This window comes from Ranitomeya variabilis, chromosome 6 (assembly GCF_051348905.1).
Source record: "Ranitomeya variabilis isolate aRanVar5 chromosome 6, aRanVar5.hap1, whole genome shotgun sequence".
Lineage (NCBI taxonomy): Eukaryota > Metazoa > Chordata > Amphibia > Anura > Dendrobatidae > Ranitomeya > Ranitomeya variabilis.
In genome coordinates, this window is record NC_135237.1 from 110,591,703 (window position 1) to 110,613,389 (window position 21,687).

Genomic DNA, 21,687 nt, shown 5'->3' on the forward strand with positions numbered 1-21,687 from the left:
ATACGACGCACTAGCAGTACAGCTGAATATACACTGTGTGAGAATTTGAATCTTCATTTTTTGGGGGGACACACTGAACCCTAACTCTGGCCCTGTGGTATAACACAACACTATGAACGTGGCAGAAAGTGGCTGCCTGATATACGACGCACTAGCAGTACAGCTGAATATACACTGTGTGAGATTTTGAATCTCCATTTTTTGGGGGGACACACTGAATCCTAACTCTGGCTCTGTGGTATAACACAACACTATGAATGTGGCAGAAAGTGGCTGGAATTATTATAAAGAAAAAAAAAAAGGTACTGCAATAACACGCTCCCTAGTCCCTACAGTGATCTCAGGACAAGTATGGCAGCAATAAAAAGGACTTCAGAACAAAAAAGTGTGGACAAATAAACAAGACAGGTAACTGTGCAGAAAGGAGCAACAGGATTTTTGCTTTCAAAAAAGCAGTTGGTTTGCACAGCACCGTGCACACAGCTATGCAGCTGCTGCACTAAAATACGACCTCCACTGTCCCTGGACAAAAAGGTGGTGTTGAACAGTGAAAATCGCTACAGCACAAGCGGTTTGGGGGTTAATATTCCCTCCCTAACTCTGTCCCTGCTTCTGACAAAGCTGCTGCAACCTCTCCCTATGCTTAGATCGGCAGAAGTAAGATGGCGGTCGGCGTGCACGCCCCTTTATAGCCCCTGTGACGCCGCAGACAGCAAGCCAATCACTGCCATGCCCTTGTCTAAGATGGTGGGGACAGAGACCTATGTCATCACGCTGCCCACACTCTGCGTCCTCCGTCATTGGATGAAAAACGGCGGTAACAGCGTCATACGAAACGCGACTTTGGCGCTCTGATCGTGTACCGCATGGCCGATCCCACACTAGGATCGGTTCAGGTTTCATGAAACCCGACTTTGCCTAAAAGTCGCCGATTTATAAAAATGACCGATCCGTTTCGCTCAACGCTAGTACTGAGATGTGGTCTGTGGTCCCCACCTGCAGAACCACTCCTTTATTGAGTGTGTCTTGATAATTGCCAATAATTTCTATCTCTTGTCTATTCCATTTGCACAACAGCATGTGAAATTGTTGTCAGTGTTGCTTCCTAAGTGGACAGTTTTATTTCACAGAGGATCGATTTACTTGGAGTTATATTCTATTGTTTAAGTGTTCCCTTTATTTTTTTGAGCAGTATACAGTATATATATATATATATATATATATATATATATATATATATATATATATAGCAACACACACATACATACATGTATATATTACATAGTCTCCTTTATTATGTATATTGCAGTCCCTTATTATACAGTGCCCTCTCTTGTTATGCACCGTCCCTTACATATTGGATTTTATAGAGCCCTGGTTTCTATTACATACCGTCCTGCCTTGTTAGCTGTATAATGCAATGATGGCTGATGGAGCATGGGAAAGCTTCTTTTCTAAAGGAGGAGCTGATTGACTGGAAGTCTGGTCACCGGCTCCTCCATCAGTAGTCATTTTATATCTAATAAGAGAGGGGACTATGTAATAAAAGAGGGTGTTGTGAATAACAAAAATAACAAGAATACACTATGTAAGAGACAGCACTGTACATAACAGCAGAGGAAGCTATATAATAAGAGAGGGCATCATGTATAACTAGAGAGGATGGTTCGTAATAAGGGACGGTGTTATACATCACAGAAGAGGAAACTATGTAACTAAGGATGGTGTTATACACAATAATGAGTACACTATACACTAAGGAACTGTGTTATACATAATTGAGTACACTATATACTAAGGGACTGTGCTATACCTAATAGTGAGTACACTTTATACTAAGGGACTGTGTTACATAATCGATAATAACGTCTTCTTCCACCTCCCCCTGTTCCTAAAACCATTATAAATTCCCCTTCCTCCCATCCCAATCCCCACGCCCCTCATTGTTCTCCTCCCCTCGCATCCCATTATTGCCCTCTCCCCAGCCCCATGATTGCCCTCTTGACCACCTCCATCATTGCTTTCTCCCCACCACCCCATTATTGCCTATTCCACCATCTCCATCATTGCCTCCTCCCCACCACCCCATTATTGTCCTTTCCACTGCCACCATCATTGCCTTCTCCCCCACCACCCCATCATTACCCATTCCACCACCTCCATCATTTCCTTCTCCCCATCCCCATCATTGCCCTTTCCACCACCATCATCACGATTGCCCATTACACCGCCTCCATCATTTCCTCCCCCCACCCCATCATTACCAATTCCATCACCTCCATAATTTCCTCCTCCCCCACCATCCCCATAATTGCCCTTTCCACCACCACCATCATTGTCTTTTCCCCACCACCGCCATCATTGCCCATTCCATCACCTCTGTTGTGAATTCCGTTCTCGGGCTCCCTCCTGTGGTCATGAGTGGTACTGTGTGAGTTTGGTCTTGGGCTCCCTCTGGTGGCCTTTAGCGATATGGCTGGTCTTGGCTGGGCTCAGCTGTTTCATCTCCTGCTAGGCTGGGCCTATTTAACTCACCTGGACCTTTACTTGTCGCCTGCTGTCGGTGTATTCAGTCCTGATCCTGTTCTCTCCTGAATATTCCTTGTGACCAGTCTCCTGCTATGAGAAGCTAAGTTTGCTTGTTCAGTTTCTCATTATTTCCTTGAAAACGTTTCTCATTATATTATGAGTTCTGCCCAGCTTGCTTTTATGTGATTTTTTGCTTGCTGGTTAGTTCTGGGGTGCAGAGTGCGCCCCTCACATCGTGAGTCGGTGTGGGGGTTCTTGTATTCTCTGCGTGGTTTACTTTTGATAGTTTTTGTACTGACCGCACAGACACCTATCTATTTTCTGCCTATCTAGTATTAGCGGGCCTCATTTGCTAAATCTGTTTCATCTCTACGTTTGTGTTTTCCCCTTGACTCACCGTTATTATTTGTGGGGGGCTATCTAAAACTTTGGGGTACATTTCTCTGAGGCAAGTGAGGTCTTCGCTTTCTCTCTAGGGGTAGTCAGTTTCTCAGGCTGTGACGAGACGTCTAGGTTTTCAGGTAACGTTCCACAGCTGCCTTTAGTGTGTTTGGATAGGATCAGGATTGCGGTCAGTATAGCTCCCACATCCCCAGAACTTGTCCTATATACTCAGGGTATATTTGTCAGGTCAGTTTGAGATCCTACCACCAGGATCATAACACACCTCCATCATAGCCTCCTCCCCACCACCCCATCATTGTCCTTTCCACTGCCAGCATCATTGTCTTCTACCCCACCACCCCATCATTACTCATTCCACAACCTCCATCATTTCCTCCTCCACCACCATCCCCATCATTGCCCTTTCCACCACCACCATCATTGCCCATTACACCATCTCTGTCATTTCCTCCTCCCCACCACCCCCATTATTGCCCATTCACCACCTCCATCATTTCCTCCTCGTGCACCACACCCATTATTGCCCTTTCCATCACCCCATCATTGCTTTCTCCCCACCACCCCTATCATTGCCCTCTCCATCAACCCAATCATTGCCTTCTGCCCCATCACCCCATCATTGCCCTCTGTGTCAACCCAATCAAGATGGTGAAGGACTACTCAAGTGACCATACCAGCTTCCTTCCTGATTCTTCAGTGCCCTTTAACTATTGGTTGTCCAAACTGCACATTTGGCTCGACCTTTCCTTGTGCGCCTTGGAGGTGCTGCCATGCCTTCTGCCCCATCACCCCCATCATTGCCCTCTCTTTCAACCCAATCATTGCCTCCTGCCCCATCAACCCCAGCATTGCCATCTCCTCCACCTACACACACACAGACACACACACAGCACCATTCACCTCTCTGCATATACAAACACACCTCACCTTTGCGCACGGTATCTTGCAGCCGCACCATCGCCGGCAGCTTCCTGTCTCGCATAGCTGTGGCGCTGAATGATGATGTCATTCAGCTGCTGCTATGTGAACAAGGAAGCATGGGCAGGAAGCAGGACGGATCCTGTGCTGCATTGAGCAGGGGTTGGGCATGATGACCCTTGAGGTCCTTTCCAACTCTAACATTCTATGATTCCATGGGTATTTTTTTATGCTCAGCTCTCTTAAGATCACTTCACAGCATTTCATTTGGGTTGAGTTTTTTACTTTAGCTGGGCCATTGCAGCACATTTGTTCTTTTGCTTTTTAGAGTCTCTGATATAGGTTTGCTGTCCTATTCCATGATCTAGCTTTTTACATACTTTAGCCTTTTGAAACATGGCCTTACAAGTGACTCTAGGCTACTTTGGTACACATAGAAGTTCATGGTCATGGTCTGTTCAATAAACATTGTTCCAAAAGTCTTGTCGTTTCTTCAGATGCAACTTTGAAAAATTTTGGCCTTGCTACCATGTTCTTTTTAGAAGCAACAGGCAACTCTTCCAAACAACCATACTTGTTTAGTCTTTTACCAATTGTACTGTCATGAACATAAATATTTAACATATTATCTGAGACTTTTAGAGACCGAGCTGTAGTTCTTAAATATTTTGCAATCACTCTGAGCATTGCATGGTCTGACAAGGGGGTGAATTTACTGGGATTTAATTTCCTAGGTAGATTGTCAACTGCCTTTAATGTATTTTTTATTACACAGTTCCTGCATTTTCGCCTAGTTTTTTTTTTTTTTTTAAATAATGACAGTGAAATTTTTCATTTGTTGTTGTTCATTTCAATTTTATCTAGTTTTTGGATGTTCTAAGAACCAGGTGTTTTTTATTATGTACAGTGGGTACAGAAAATATTCAGACACCCTTAAAATTTTTCACTCTTTGCTTCATTGCAGCTACTTGGCAAATTCAAAAAAAGTTCATTTTTTTACACTTAATGCACATTCTGCACACCATCTTGACTGAAAAAAACAGAAATGTAGTAATTTTTCAAATGTATTAAAAAAAAATAAAAAATTAAATATCACATGGTCAAGGAACGTCGACGCACGTTTCGCATTAGCTTTTTTTTAGGGGAGAAAGGGGTTCTTTCACCACCGAAAGCTGTACACCAGGTCAGTTTACCTTATCTGCACGTGCCTCTAGTATTTTAATATGGACTGTCTTTCTATCCATTTACTGCTCTGCTGCTATTAGTACCAATCTAATATTTACACATATGTTGCTACAACATAGATACCTCATGTAAGGTGTTTCACCTACTATTTATATATTTCGTGGTGCTAAAGCTTTTAGCTATTAGAATGATAGGAAACAAAAGCGCAAATAGGGTCTTATCCCATGGATTATTCCAATCAATGTAAGGCCGGTTTCACACGTCAGTGGCTCCGGTACGTGAGGTGACAGTTTCCTCACGTACCGGAGACACTGACACACGTAGACCCATAAAAATCAATGCATCTGTTCAGATGTCATTGATTTTTTGCGGACCGTGTCTCCGTGTGCCAAACACGGAGACATGTCAGTGTTCGTGGGAGCTCACGTATTACACGGACCCATTAAAGTCAATGGGTCCGTGTAAAACACGGACCTCACACGGACGTTCTCCGTCTGGGGTCCGTGTGCGTGCAGGAGACAGCTCTACAGTAAGCGCTGTCCCCCCCACATGGTGCTGAAGCCGCGATTCATATGTTCCCTGCAGCAGCGTTTGCTGCAGAGAAAATATGAATAATAGTGTTTAAAATAAAGATCTATGTGTCCGCCGCCCTCCCACCCCCTGTGTGCCCCCCCGCTGTTCAGAAAATACTCACCCGCTCCCACGTTGGCTGTCACTCCTTCCTCTCTGCCCCACGCCTCCTACTGTATGCGCACGTGGGGCCGCTCATTTACAATCATGAATAGTCGGCTCCGCCCCTATGGGAGGTGGAGCCACATATTCATGACTGTAAATTATCGGCCCCACGTGACCGCATACACTAGAAGCCGCGGCCAGACCAGGAAGCAGCGAGGGAGGCGGGTAAGTATTTTCTGAACAGCGGGGGTTTTCTGAACAGCGGGGGGGGCCGGTACCGGAATTATCTGGACGTGTGGGACAGCTCTTAGAGAACTGCTCACCTGAAGGTGCAGAGTTAAAGCATGTAGATGTCAGCTGCCGCAGATCCACAGATCGACAAACAACCTCTCAGAGACGTTATAATTTTTATATTTTAGTTTACTTTAATATAATTACAACATCACTGCTTTTTAGCTATGTGACACTACCTTATATATAGATATATATATTTGTTGTGGAGTGCATTAATTTATAACCTTGCTCCAATCCTTTCTGGATGGAATTTATATCATTACCTGTATTTATTTAAGGTGACTTTCTTATAGCGTTTGCTATTATTTTCTGTGCACTTCCTTATTAAGTGGCTATTTAGCATTTATGTCCCTACTTTATTTTAATTTATTTTATATAATTTCTATTCAATAAACTTTGTTTTTATCGTATATGCTTCCCATATCCTCTTTTTTGGTTTATGTTAATGAAGAGAGTGCCACAAATCTAGGCTGTTTATGGTTTTATATATTGGCATGAGTCTATTGGAAGTTTTACTTTGTTTATACCTGTATATGGGTATAAATGCTTATATGAGTTTAAACATCTATGTTTTTTAATATGCTTTCAAGATCTAGTTCCTTAGGATTGATTTCCTAAATTCCTGAATTTCTCTGACTAGTTATTAGCCTTGATTAGCCATCTACCGCAGTCTGTCCCTTACTGCCCTGCATGTTCATGACCATTTGAGGAGTCTATTCATTTTATGTTTCTATATATTGTATGTAATCACAAAGTTTCAGCCAAGCCAATATGCAGCTCATAAATGTAAGAGAAATCTGCCAATCACCAGTTTGTAATCAAATGCACCATTTATCCATTTCGTAAAGACACTAACATATGTTGTATATTGGGTTACCCTTTACATATGTAGTTAAAACATTCTAAAATCATAATTTTAATTCACTGTCAATGGAAATTACATTTGAGGGCCATTTGGTTGCCAAGCAAAAAATTGATTTTGGTAATTGTGATGTAGTTCAGTTATATTCACAAATATCTTTCCAAATGAAATCAATATGAACCTAGAAGAATTTCACCTTGAAGCAATTTTATGTTTTATTAAAGAGGTTTATGTTTTCTGGGAAATAGTAAAATAAGATTTATGTTGTACAATATCCCAGACGGATTGTTCTCTACTATATAAAAATCCCCATGACTGTACTGTTTTCTTCTTGTTTTACATGTCATACACAGATGGGATAGTTTAACAACACAACTCAGTAAGAAATTAATAAGTAAAAAAAAATATTGTAAATGTATAGGAAGCTATATAGACAAATAGGCCACGAAAAAGGCACCATTCCAACATTAAAATGTTAAACGGTACAGATTTTATTAAGCTCATTTGACAATGTTTCAGTTCATAACATCAGAGCCTTTTTATTTCTTTCTCTATTGTTTTATATCTTTAGAAAGTACGGAGTCAGGGCTCAGATGCATTTATATAGACTTTGTGTAGATAAAAAGGGATGGGATTTATCCAGTTCTCACCAGTTCTGCTGAACCGATTGTTAAAATTGCAGCCAATTTGACAAACTAGTAGAATACAGGATGCTGATCCAGTGCTTCTTGGTTTCACTTACATTAATGTAAAAGATAGCATTAGAGCTTCAATGTACACCCCTGTCCAAATTCTGTATGATAAATTATAATACCCTTAAAAAGGCCATAGCCTATGTATAGTCTATATATTTATATATGTGAGTATGTTAGAAGGATGTTCCAAATTATGCACTACTTTTTTGTTGTTTGTCCTCTTCAATTCTTTGCTGAGAGACTGTTCAGATTTTCTTTATTTGTACTAGGTACACGTGTTCTCATTTTACGGGACCCTGAGGAACCAATATGAATGTGTCTAGATGAAGAAATGAGAAGCTTCTAGAGGGCAATCACACTGGTGGATAGGATGATTAAGTATGGTGACTTTTCCACCATGCTAGTAAGTGGGAACTAGGGGAAGCCTATAAATGAATAGTATTTGGTGCTATTAAGAGTTTGGCTACTTTCACACTAGCGTCGTTTTGCATACATCGCAATGCGTCGTTTAGGAGAAAAAACGCATCCTGCAAAGTTGTCTGTCAATGCGTTTTTTCCCCATAGACTTACATTAGCGACGCATTGCGACGTATGGCCACACGTCGCATCCGATTTATCATAATATTTTGGGGTGCTGCCATGCTGAGGCAGTTCTGTGGTTCTCAAAAGTTTTTATTAGTCAGCATCAAAGACCTGCCACACTCTTCATATTATTGTGGCATCCAGTCACTAAAGACTGCCATGGCTTTGTCACATGTTAGGTACAGCTCATGATCAATGTGACTAATAAACAGAGACTTGGAGACCATGTAATCGGTGTCACAGGAGTTACTAAGGATTGAAAAGGGTGAGCTTGCTAAGAATAATAAACTGGGCTCAGCACCGATGCTGAAGTAGTTGTCACTAGACATCTGAGATCAGTGATTGGCTGCATGTAACTTGTGCATTTGTAACACACAGGTGCTTGTATGCAGTGACAAAAATGCATAGAGCAGGGGTTAACTATTGTTTAATTGTACAACAGGAATGTACTCCTCGCAGGGAGATAAAAGGGAGAAGGAGATGTAAATTAAAACAGTATAACGTTGTTTAACTAGACAGTCTTTTGTTATCAGATTCACTTATCGTGCCTCCACTGTCTGTCTGTCAAGGAGAGACTGACCCAGTGTGACGCGACCCAGCAGTTGGTCGGTCACCAAACGGCACAACCCAACACCGATGGAATAGAGGAGAGGAAGGCCCTGACAATAGGGAATCACCTCCTGAGCACTGACCTGAGCCTGTCCCTGATCTCACCTAACACCCTATGCAGGTCCTTCCCCCTGCCGACGTCAGGATACCTTGTCCCTAAATGTCACCTATAACTGCCCTAGCTAGTGCACTGTCGGGTGATGGGCACAAGCCACACCACTGCAGTTGGGAAACAGAAGGAAAGGACAGACACAAGGGACAAGATAACAAAAATACAACACTTAGCAGGATAAAGACACCAGATCAATGTATTCAGCTGAAGCACCACCCAGAGAGCTCCTCACTCCAGCTTGGTCACTGAAGATTGCTCTAACACCAACAGTCAGCTGATGCATCATGTGACCTCTTGAAGGAAGGTGGGAGTGGTCACCACCCACAACTGACCCAGAAGCAATGCTATTACACCAGCAGGCCATCGGTTTTGCCCACTGAGCCCCTAGTCCATTTAACTGCAGAGCAGGGAGGCAGAACTCTCCACAAGAATCTACTCGGCACGTGTCTCTCTGAGCAGCCGGCATCACCTGAATGGCTGTGCTGCAATGCTCTGCCCAGCATGCGCTTCTCTGTGTGCCAGCCAACACCTCAACATCCATACTGCGCTGCTCTGTCTGGCACATGTCCCCCTGTGTACCAGCCGATATGGATGAGTCTCTTACACGGCCACCCTGTCTCTGCGCACTGTGGCCTAACACTCTTCTCACTGCAGCCACGGTCCGCTCCTGTCTGGCGCTCTGGCGGGAAGCCCGCTTCAGTTCCCGTGCAATCCATTTTACCTCACTTCGCCTGGCTACGCCCCCTTCACCCTGGTTACCGGCTCACTCCTTCTGCAATCTCATTCCCTATAGCAACAGGAGGTTCGGCCCCAGCAGTTTCAGATCCGGCACTTCAGCAGTCCTGACAGCCCAGTCCCCTCTTCTACACATTGTAGTTGTGATGACTCTGCTGTAGTCTCTCGAAAAGACAGAGAGGCATCGCTGGAGCAGGGGAAGCTGGGGAAAGTAACTCTGAGACTATTATTTCCAACTGCAGCAAGTCAAGGGGCATTAAAACGTTGCTGCCATTACGTATTGCAAACACCATCAACTTAGTTAAAACTATTATTTTATTTTAAATACCTTTAAATGGCCTGCCAATGAACGGGGTTCTTCCAACAAATATACAAATCCGATAAACAATGGAAGCAAAAAAAAAAAATCACAATGGTAATCTTTATTAATCCATATCTAAAACAATTTAAAAAGATTAACATGGGATTGTGGAACAAAGATGACCCCACTTACCCAAGAGCCAACTGCATAGTAAATAATACAGGTTAGAGAACTCCAAAAATCTGGGGTAGAAAAAAATACATACAAGGGTAGACAGAAATCACAATTAACAGCTATACTTAGTAATGCCAAAACGTGGTAGCAATAATAAGGAATCATCCTATAACAGACAACTGAAGACCAATACATGATAATATTATCCCACGAAATGGGAAAAAACGCATAGAAGACATAGGTACAGATGCCAATAGTACCTCAGGGCGGAGATGTAAAATATAATTATTAGTAACAGTGAAAGAGTTTGAACAGCCTGCTGAGAGATCCAAATGAGTGTTTCACATCAACGTCTTCAGGGGAGGTGAGTCTATTATTTGTAAATGCAGCCAGTCAATAGACATTAAAACTTTGCTGCCATTGCATATGGCACACACCATAAACTTAGTTACAACTATTATTTTATGTCACTGCTAATAATAAATACATTCAGACAAAAAATACAAAAATTAAAATTTGAGATGAGCAAATTGTTAAATGCAAGTTGAATTTGCAACGAATTTCACAAATAAAAAATCAGATATTCTAGAATATAATTCTTTTGCAATTTAATTTGCTCCACTTCAGGCAAATTAAATTTTGCTGGAGTCTCTTTCAGGACAAGAATAGATAAAAAAGTAATGAAATATTATGCTCACCTCATTACTTACCTGTCCAGCTACAACAACTGCCTACCTACCCCTCCTCCGCTCACTCACTCTGGTCTTCCAGCACTGACTTCTTAGCTTCTAGCACTTATGCTGACTAGGCTCCAGTCATGTGCTGGAAGACAAATTGCCTCTTTCTAGCCCTCCATTTATTATGCTTTGGAATCTGGTGAGACATCAGAGCATAATAAAGGTATGATAATGGGAAGAAGAGCACTTTTAAATAAAATTTAGAAGCCAAATTCAAATAATGTCCCAAATTTGAATTTTGGGGAGATTTGATCATCTATGGTTAAAAATCAAAAGAGCTCATTTACACCAAAGGTGGACAAACTTGTACATCAGGTACAAATATTCCACTTAGAAAAGGAGCCTAATTCTATGTATAACAAAGAACAGTATTTTTATCTACACCATTTAACTACACAGATCGATTTATTCACCAAAGTTAAATCAAGCAGATACAATTTCACTATTTAAGGGCAGCAAAAAATACTGACTCCACTGAGCAATTAGAAACCTCTTGTGTAGTAGAGCTCATCCAAAATAATTAACTGCTAAACGAGCAATTACTGGGGCGATTGTTGCAGCCCTTTCCTTGTTATTATCATCATTGAATAGCAATATCATTGCTTCAATTTCCTTTTAGAATATAGATATAAGTGATGCATAATTTCTCCAAAGGCTTGGTGTTCAAGGACAAGGAACCTGAGTAGAGTGACTGAAGCAATATGGATCTTAAAAAAAAGTTGCCATTTTTTTCCAGCGTTCCTTCTCCCTTTAGTTGGTATGTAGGACTTGTTGAAGAGCATCTGTGGTTAAAAAGAAAAAAAGTATTGCAGGCATAAGAGCAGATTTAAAAACTAAGGAAAGATTCATTTGATCTAACATATGTGGCACCCCAGAAGTCCGGTTGCCACAGTGGCATTGCCTTCCTCGAGGGGGTGATGCCACGTCTGGAAGCAAGAGTGATCACCTTAGCAGGTAATACAGTCAGCATGCAACACCTTTCCTATTCCAGATCAGAAGGGGGACCTCTAACTCAGTTTTCAGGGGAACTTCCCTATACGTTTTGGTCTGGAGGCAGGGTTAGTTAGTGTGTGTGTCAGAGAGCAGACAGTGAAGGAGGAAGAGACAAGAGAGGAGAATCTGTGGGATGGGAGCTGCGACTGAGCTCACCATGGGACTGAGCGCCGAAGATTGGACACCAGAGTCCATGGTTGTGTGGGAACTGCAGGTCCCGCAACCAAATCCAGAGGACAGGAGATTGCAGGTCTCCTAGCCCCATTGGACACATGAAGACACAGCAGCATACTAGAGCATGAAGGAGTGACACCTGGAACAGGCTCAAGCTGCCTGCCATGCGGGTAGTGTTTCACTTAGTGGACACACTGAGAGAGGGACTTGAGGAGAACGAAAAGCACCAAGCACCCAGAGAACAGTGCAGCAGGGAGGCTTCCAACTCCACCTGGCTAGGAGGATCCTGAATTGCTTCCAGGCTGCCCGGATCTCCATCACCAGCTGTGACTTGTGCCCTGAACTCCACCTGCAACCTCGGATTAAAGGTAAAGGAAACTGTAACTCTTGAGTCCTCTAGTTATTCCTGCACCCTCATTCCTGCACGTCCACCATCCCTTCTAAACTGTTCTGGTAGCCCTGGGTCCCCGCTCCACCTGTGGGGAGCAGAACGACCCTTGCTGCATCACCATCATCCCTAGAGGTCCCTTTATCCCCTTTCTGCCAGCTGACAGGATAGTACATCAGCTGGCAGACTCCCCCGCTTTGAGGTGGGCTCCGGCGGTGAGCCCACCTCAAAGCCGCGACATGTCAGCTGTTATCAACAGCTGACATGTGGCCGCAATGGGTGCGAGTGGAATCATGATCCATCCACACCCATTAACTAGTTAAATGCCGCTGTCAAACTCTGACAGCGGCATTTAACAAGCGCCGCCGGCCGCGCTGCAGGAAGTGCTCGCACCGCTGACCCCCGAACATGTTCGGGGGTCAGCGGTGCATTGCCATAACAACCTGAGGTCTCCTTGAGACCTCTATTGTTGTTGATGGCAGATTGCTGTGAGCGCCACCCTGTGGTCGGCGCTCAAAGCAATGCTGCATTTCTGCTACATAGAGGTGATCTGTGCTTCACCTCTATGTAGCAGAGGCGATCGTGTAGTACATGCTTCTAGCCTCCTAAGGAAGCTATTGAAGCATGCCAGAAAAAAAAATGTGTTTAAAAATATAAAAAAATAAAAAAATATAAAAGTTCAAATCACCCCCCTTCCGGCCCAATCAAAATAAAACAATAAAAAAAATCAAACTTGCACATATTTGGTATCACCACGTTCAGAATCGCCTGATCTATCAATCAAAAAAAGTATTAACCTGATCGCTAAACAGCGTAGTGAGAAAAAAAATCAAAATGCCAAATGCAATAACGGGCGATCAAAAAAATGTATCTGCACAAAAGTGGTATAATTAAAAAAGGCCAGCTCAGCACGCAAAAAATAAGCCCTTACCCAACCCCAGATCACGAAAAATGGATTAAATTCCAGAGGTTTTCAATAGAGTTCAGGTCTGGAGATTAGGCTGCCCCTGACAGGGTTTTGATATGTTGGTCTATTAATTTTTGCCAGAGCTGTATTTCTTCCTATCGGATCATTTTTAGAATCCTTCTAAGTTGGATCATGTGAACTCATAGTCGTCCCATACGAATGATAAGCCTTTATGTGCTCTCAATGGGTCACCAGAAGGTCCAGTATGATGGTAGCTGCATGGACTATACTATTGATGCTCTCTTCACAGATACTGATGAACATTAGACATGTCCTGTCATATTTAAGAATATGAAAGTTCAGTGTCCATGACTATACAATTATAGTCTCTTAGGCTATTTAGAAAAAAGTACATGGTAGGACAATGACACTGTTACTGGTAGATATGGTGCTGGCTCTCGCTTACCATGTGATTTTATGCTCATGCATAAAAGAAGTACAGAGTGTTTGAAACAATCAGGTGGAGGCTGCAGGAATGGAAAAAAGTGTCATTGGAGTGCGTCATAAAATATCTGCAATCCCTAGAATGTCATCTCTAAAACACAATGAAAACTTTAAGCATACAACTCATGTGGTTTTCATTGTGATAATAATCTTCCCTATTCAAGTCATTGCATAAAATTGCAGATAGGGCATGCTGGGAATCTGATTTTCAGCAGCACACTCTCAATTTTGTGAAACAGTATGCAGTCATTAGAAAGCGAAGTTTAATTCTATGCTCCTCAAATCTATAATCCTTAGAAAGTCTTAAAATTATGCAAATAAAACCTCAGATAAACGACACATGACAAATTACAATGTGTCATTACTTATTTACCAAAAACTAGGCCAAGGTGCAGACCCAGTGTGTGAAAAATGTAGTGCACCCTATGAATCAACATCTTGTAGAACTACCTTTTTGCAACAACAACCAAGTAAATGTTTTCTGTATGTGTTTATTAGTAGAGATGGACGTACCTCTGAATGTTCGGGTCCAGAGGGTTGGGCCGAACGTTTTAAAAAGTTCGGGTTCGGGTAATAGATCAATACCCGGACCCGAACCAGAACCCCATTCACTTGAATGGGGGGCCCAAACATCCAGTGTTTGTCACACTGTCATGTGCATGACAGTGCCACAAGCACTGCTTCAGATCGGCGGTAAAATTATTACTGTCGGTCAGACAGCCACGGTTCCCAAGCTATCAAATGACCTCCGTGACGTCACCGCTATTCACTGGGGCTGCATGCTCATTCTTCCAGTGGTTTTCAGCATGGACGTCACATCTTGGCACAATCTAAGTTGAATAGTGTTTATACCTGTCACGGGGAGACTAGGTGAGCGAGAGCTAATAACCCGGGCCCCTGCAATTTCCCTCAGACTAGGGAAATCCTGACTTACCCTCTACCTGGAGTTTACACTGATGGTGTGCATGTCCAGGCCTCGAACCTCACCTTGTCTCCTGTTTCAACCCTAGGCTGAAACCTCCGCCCACCACCCAGTGAAGAGGTAATACACCAATACCCACAGTTAGCACAGACAAGGATAAAGGAAAATATACACCACGCCGCAGTCACTCAGGAATACACTATAAATGTGCAGGGCAAAATAAATACAAATATTGGAAGGAGTAAATAAGACAAAGGAAAATACACCACCAGCAATGAATCTCCAACAACCAGCTCTCCACTCCAGACCGAGATAACAACGCACAAGACAGAAGCTATAATCGGCGACGCCCAATGATCAGGAGAACTATTTAAAGGCAATGGGCATGGCCCAGCTTCCAATCCGAGGATCAGGTAAATTAACCCCGGAACAGCTAGATAAAATCTAGCCGACGCCAATGAGCACATAGTGGTCAAAAGCGGAATTACCGCTGTCTGTCGAACGACCTGGTCTGAACAGCGTCCGACATGACAGTACCCTGCCTTCTATGAGGGACCCCAGGGCCCTCAAGGCTTATAGGACCCGGCTTGTCTGGATGGCGACGATGAAAAAACCTGACCAGCCGATCCGCATGAATGTCTGAGGCTTGTACCCAGGACCTTTCCTCAGGCCCATAACCATGCCAGTGAACCAAGTACTGTAAAGTGCAGCGCACTACATGAGAGTCAACCACCTTGGAGACTTGAAATTCCAAATTACCATCCACCAAGACTGGAGGTGGCATAGGCGCTGCGTCCACAGAACCCACCACCTTCTTTAGAAGAGACCTGTGGAACACGTTGTGTATCTTATACACCGTAGGGAGCTCCAATCGGTACGCTACTGGGTTAATGACGGCGGTGACCTTAAATGGACCAATAAACCGTGGACCCAATTTAAGGGACGGTATTTTGAGTCTTATGTTTTTTGTGGATAACCACACCCAGTCATCCACACTCAGGTCCGGACCTGGCACATGCCTACTGTCAGCCACACATTTGTACCTAGCACCCACACTCAACAGGCGCTGTTTAACTCTCCTCCAGACTGACGACAATTGTGCTCCTAACTGGTCCTCCTCTGGAACGCCGGAAAAGCCCCTCTGACTCAAAGTACAAAATTGAGGATGTAGCCCGTAAACACAAAAAAACGGAGACTCCCCAGATGACTCCTGGCGTTGATTATTGATGGCAAACTCAGCCAAAGGAAGGAATGTAGACCACTCCTCCTGGTTATCAGAGACAAAGCAGCGTAAGTACTGTTCCAAATTTTGGTTCATACGCTCAGTCTGACCATTTGACTGAGGATGAAATGCCGAAGAATGAGACAACTTGATCCCCAGCCGTGAGCAAAATGCTTTCCAAAATTTTGCCACAAACTGAGACCCCCTATCAGACATGATGTCAGACGGAACCCCATGAAGTCTGACCACCTCCTGCACAAATACCTGAGCCAGAGTCTTAGCGTTAGGCAACGAAGGCAACGACACAAAGTGCGACATTTTTGAAAACCGATCAACTATCACCAAGATGACCGTGTTCCCAGCTGATGAGGGCAAATCAGTGATGAAATCCATGGAGATTTCCGTCCATGGCTTACTAGGTACCTCAAGAGGAAGTAGTGTGCCAACAGGACGGGAGCGGGGCGTCTTAGCCCTAGCGCTCGTGGTACAAGCTGACACGTATGAGACCACGTCCTGTCAGATCTTGGGCCACCAAAACCGACGTGACACCAACTCCAAGGTACCTCTAACCCCTGGGTGGCCAGCCAGGACAGCATCATGATGCTCCGCCAAAACCTTTAAGCGGAGATGAAGCGGTACAAAAGATTTGTTGATGGGAAGCTCAGATGGTACCTCCTCCTGAGCCTCTGCAATCTCAGCCTCAACCTCGGTAGTGAGAGCCGAAACCACAACACCCTTTTGGAGGATGGGTACTGGATCCTCCCAAGGTTCTCCCCCCGGAAAACACCTGGACAGAGCATCCACCTTAGTGTTTTTAGACCCCGGTCTGTAAGTGACAACAAAATTGAACCGCGTGAAAAACAATGCCCAGCGAGCCTGCCTGGGGGACAGACGCTTGGCTGACTCCAAATACAGCATATTCTTATGATCGGTAATAACAGTAACCTGATGTACCGACCCCTCCAAGAAGTGTCGCCATTCCTCAAAGGCCAACTTAATAGCCAACAACTCCCTGTTGCCGATATCGTAGTTACGTTCGGTGGACAACAGTTTCTTGGAGAAATAGGCGCACGGACGCAAACCACTCAAAGATGAGCCTTGAGATAGTACCGCCCCCACACCAACCTCAGACGCATCGACTTCCACAACAAAGGGTTTTGATACGTCTGGCTGCACAAGAATGGGGGCTGAAACAAAACTGTTCTTAAGAAATTCAAATGCGCGCACAGCAGCCTCAGGCCAAACGGAGAAATTGGTACCCTTTTTAGTCATGTCAGTTAGCGGTTTAGCAATGATGGAAAAATCCTTGATAAATTTCCTATAGTAGTTAGAAAACCCAAGGAACCGCTGAAGTGCTTTCATGTTATCAGGACGTTCCCAATGCAGCACCGCTTGCACCTTAGCTACGTCCATTTTAAAACCAGAAGCAGACACAATATAACCCAAGAAAGACAACTCCTGAACAAAAAATACACATTTCTCAAGTTTAGCTTACAGCTTATTCTCTCTGAGAAGCTGTAACACCTGCCTGACATGATCTAAATGAGCATCACGGTCGCAAGAAAATATGAGAATGTCATCTAGGAACATGATAACGAATTTCCCCAAAACATGCGAGAACACATCATTGATGAAATGTTGGAACACTGCTAGTGCGTTAGTCAACCCAAATGGCATCACCAAATTTTCAAAATGACCCTCAGGGGTATTAAAAGCCGTCTTCCACTCATCACCTTGACGGACTCTTATGAGGTTGTACGCCCCCCTGAGGTCAAGCTTGGTAAACCACTTAGCACCCGCCACCTGGTTGAACAAATCTGGTATCAGTCGCATAGGGTATGGATCACGAACCGTAATCTGGTTCAACTCCCTGAAGTCCAAACACGGGCGTAATCCGCCATCTTTCTTCTTCATGAAGAAGAACCCTGCTGCCACCGGCGAGGATGACGGCCTGATGTACCCTTTGCTCAAGCTTTCAGGAATATAATCTTTTAACGCTTGTCTCTCCGGACCGGAGAAGTTAAACATCCTTGCTTTAGGCAACTTGGCCCCTGGTTTAAACCTGATAGAACAGTCATAGGGACGATGTGGCGGCAACTCTGAACAACCCTTCTCAGAGAACACATCCACAAAATCCAGAAGTGACTCCGGAACGCTTGAAGTCACCGCAGGCACACATGTGGCCAGGCAATTCTCCTGGCAGAACTCGCTCCACTGAATTATGTCCTGAGTTTTCCAGTCAATTACCGGGTTGTGCATAGACAACCAAGGAAAACCCAAAACCACCTGAGCAGGAAGATTCCTGAGCACCTTACATGTAACCCGCTCGGAATGTAGAACCCCAATGTGGAGTTTCACCTCAGCCACAAATTCAGTAATCTCCCCCTGAGAGAGAGGAGCAGCATTGATGGTGACCACGCGTGTCATGATTCTCAATGGCGAGAGAACATAGCCCAGCATATATGAGAACTAGCTCTTGGAAGATGGAAACTATACTGACCATGAACTAAACCTGCCGCACAACTAGAAGTGGCCGGGTAGCATGCCTACGTTTTTTTATCCCTAGATGCCCAGCGCCAGCCGGAGAACTACCTAATCCTAGCAGAGGAAAAGACAGTCCTGGCTCACCTCTAGAGAAATTTTCCCAAAAGGCAGACAGAGGCCCCCACATATATTGGCGGTGATTTAAGATGAAATGACAAACGTAGTATGAAAATAGGTTTAGCAAAATCGAGGTCCGCTTACTAGATAGCATGAAGACAGAAAGGGCACTTTCATGGTCAGCAGAAAACCCTATCAAAACACCATCCAGAAATTACTTTAAGACTCTAGCATTAACTCATAACACCAGAGTGGCAATTTCCGCTCACAAGAGCTTTCCAGACACAGTAACGAAACAGCAGCTGTGAACAGGAACAAAATGCAAAAACACACAAGGACAAAAGTCCAACTTAGCTGGGAGTTGTCTAGTAGCAGGAACAAGCACAGAAAAGCTACTGATTACATTGTTGACCGGCATGAAACTGACAGAGGAGCAAGGTTATATAGCGACTCCCACATCCTGATAGGAGCAGGTGAACAGAGGGGATGATGCACACAAGTTAAATTCCACAAGTGGCCACCGGGGGAGCCCAGAATCCAATTTCACAACACACGCGGATAGGATGAGACAGTTTTTCAATCCTAAAACCTGCTGTGCGCGCAAACTCCTCATCAATGAGATTTGTGGCTGAACCACTATCCACAAAAACAGTAATTGGCAGCTCACTGCCAGCGATAAAAACCTTAGCAGGGACCATGCATTGAGAAACAACCATGGAGGATATACATAAGCTCAGATTGGTCTCCTCCACACCCTCTGAGCTTAGAAGTTTTCCGCCGTTGCGTTTTTCTTAGACAGCAGAGGACAGATGTTAATAAAATGACCAGTTTTACCACAGTAAAAACAGGCTCCCTGCTTCCTGAGCTCAGGGGCTCGACGCTTCACATGTGACACCCCTGCGATTTGCATAGGCTCCATGGGCTCACCTGCAGCAACCTCACGTGAACCTAAACCCTCTCCCATAGGCGGTGTCTCATGCTCCCCCTGACGCAAAAACGGCGATCAATGCGGACAACCAGACTCATAGCGGAATCTAGAGAAGCAGGAGTCTCGTACATCAGAACGGCTTTTTTAACCCTTCCAGAAACCCCATGAATAAACTGACTCCGCAATGCTGGATCATTCCATTGTGTATCGATCGCCCAGCAACGAAATTCAGAACAGTAATCCTCTGCAACTCGCTCCCCCTGGCGAATCGTGCATATCTTAGATTCAGCTAGAGCCATTCTGTCAGGTTCATCGTAGATTTTTCCAAGAGAGGAAAAAAACTCTCCACAGAGTCAAATGCAGCAGAATCAGATGGCAAAGAAAACACCCATGCTTGTGGATCCCCGCTTAACAATGACAACACCAGGCCCACACGCTGAGCCTCATTACCCAAGGAGATCGGGCGCATACGGAAATATAATTTGCAAGCTTCACGAAAAGAAACAAATTTACTGCTTTCCCCAGCAAATTTTTCAGGCAAAGGGAATTTAGGCTCAGCAACTCTTCCTGTTGCTCCAGCTTGCACATTAGATACTGCTAGTCCCTGTTGCTGTACTGCCCCCCTCAACTCAGTGACATGTAGGGACAGCGCCTCCAGCTGGCGGGTTATGGAAGTCATGGGATCCATGACAAAACACAAAAAAAAGAAACCCTTTTTTTTTTATTGCTCCGATTATAATGTCACGGGGAGACTAGGTGAGCGAGAGCTAATAACCCGGGCCACTGCAATTTCCCTCAGACTAGGGAAATCCTGACTGACCCTCTACCTGGAGTTTACACTGATGGTGTGCATGTCCAGGCCTCGAACCTCACCCTGTCTCCTGTTTCAACCCTAGGCTGAAACCTCCGCCCACCACCCAGTGAAGAGGTAATACACCAATACCCACAGTTAGCACAGACAAGGATAAAGGAAAATATACACCACGCCGCAGTCACTCAGGAATACACTATAAATGTGCAGGGCAAAATAAATACAAATATAGGAAGGAGTAAATAAGACAAAGGAAAATACACCACCAGCAATGAATCTCCAACAACCAGCTCTCCACTCCAGACCGAGATAACAACGCACAAGACAGAAGCTATAATCGGCGACGCCCAATGATCAGGAGAACTATTTAAAGGCAATGGGCATGGCCCAGCTTCCAATCTGAGGATCAGGTAAATTAACCCCGGAACAGCTAGATAAAATCTAGCCGACGCCAATGAGCACATAATGGTCAAAAGCGGAATTACCGCTGTCTGTCGAACGACCTGGTCTGAACAGCGTCCGACATGACAATACCCCAGTCATGGATTACGGCATGGGACAGAACGACGGACAGGTGAGGGATATGGTTGCTATTTATTTCTGTGCTACTACAGGAGATGAGAGCTTCAATGGAATGGGAGATGACGTGAGTGTGGTTTAATTTAGAATCACTAAAGGATTTAGAATCACTAAAGGAGTCTGTGTCATTATTTCAATTAAAGGTCTTTATTCTGTCTGTGTGTTTAGATGGTAATGCTACCCACTCATCTTGGCAAAAAGTCTCCAGTTCCTGTAAATTCCTGGGCTGTCTAGCATGAACTGCGCGCTTGAGATCTCCCATGAGGTGTCTCAACGTTATTGAGGTCAGGAGACTGAGATGAGAACTCCAGAATCTTCACTTTGTTCTGCTGTAGCCAATGACAGGTTGACTTGGCCTTGTGTTTTGGATCATTGTCATGTTGGAAAGTCCATGTACGTCCCATGCGCAGCTGATTATTGCAAATTTGCCTCCAGTATTTGCTGATAACATGCTGTATTCATCTTTCCTTCAACTTTTACCAAGTTTCCTGTGCCTTTGTAGCTCACACATTCCCAATACATCAGCGATCTACCTCCGTACTTTACAGTAGGAATGGTGTTCTTTTCATCATAGGCCTTGTTGATTTTTCTCCAAATGTAACGTTTATGGTTGTGGCTAGTGTTGAGCGATACCGTCAGATACTTGAAACTATCGGTATCGGATAGTATTGGCCGATACCCGAAAAGTATCAGATATCGCCGATACCGATACCCGATACCAATACAAGTCAATGGGACACCAAGTATTGGAAGGTATCCTGATGGTTCCCAGGGTCTGAAGGAGAGGAAACTCTCCTTCAGGCCCTGGGATCCATATTAATGTGTAAAATAAAGAATTAAAATAA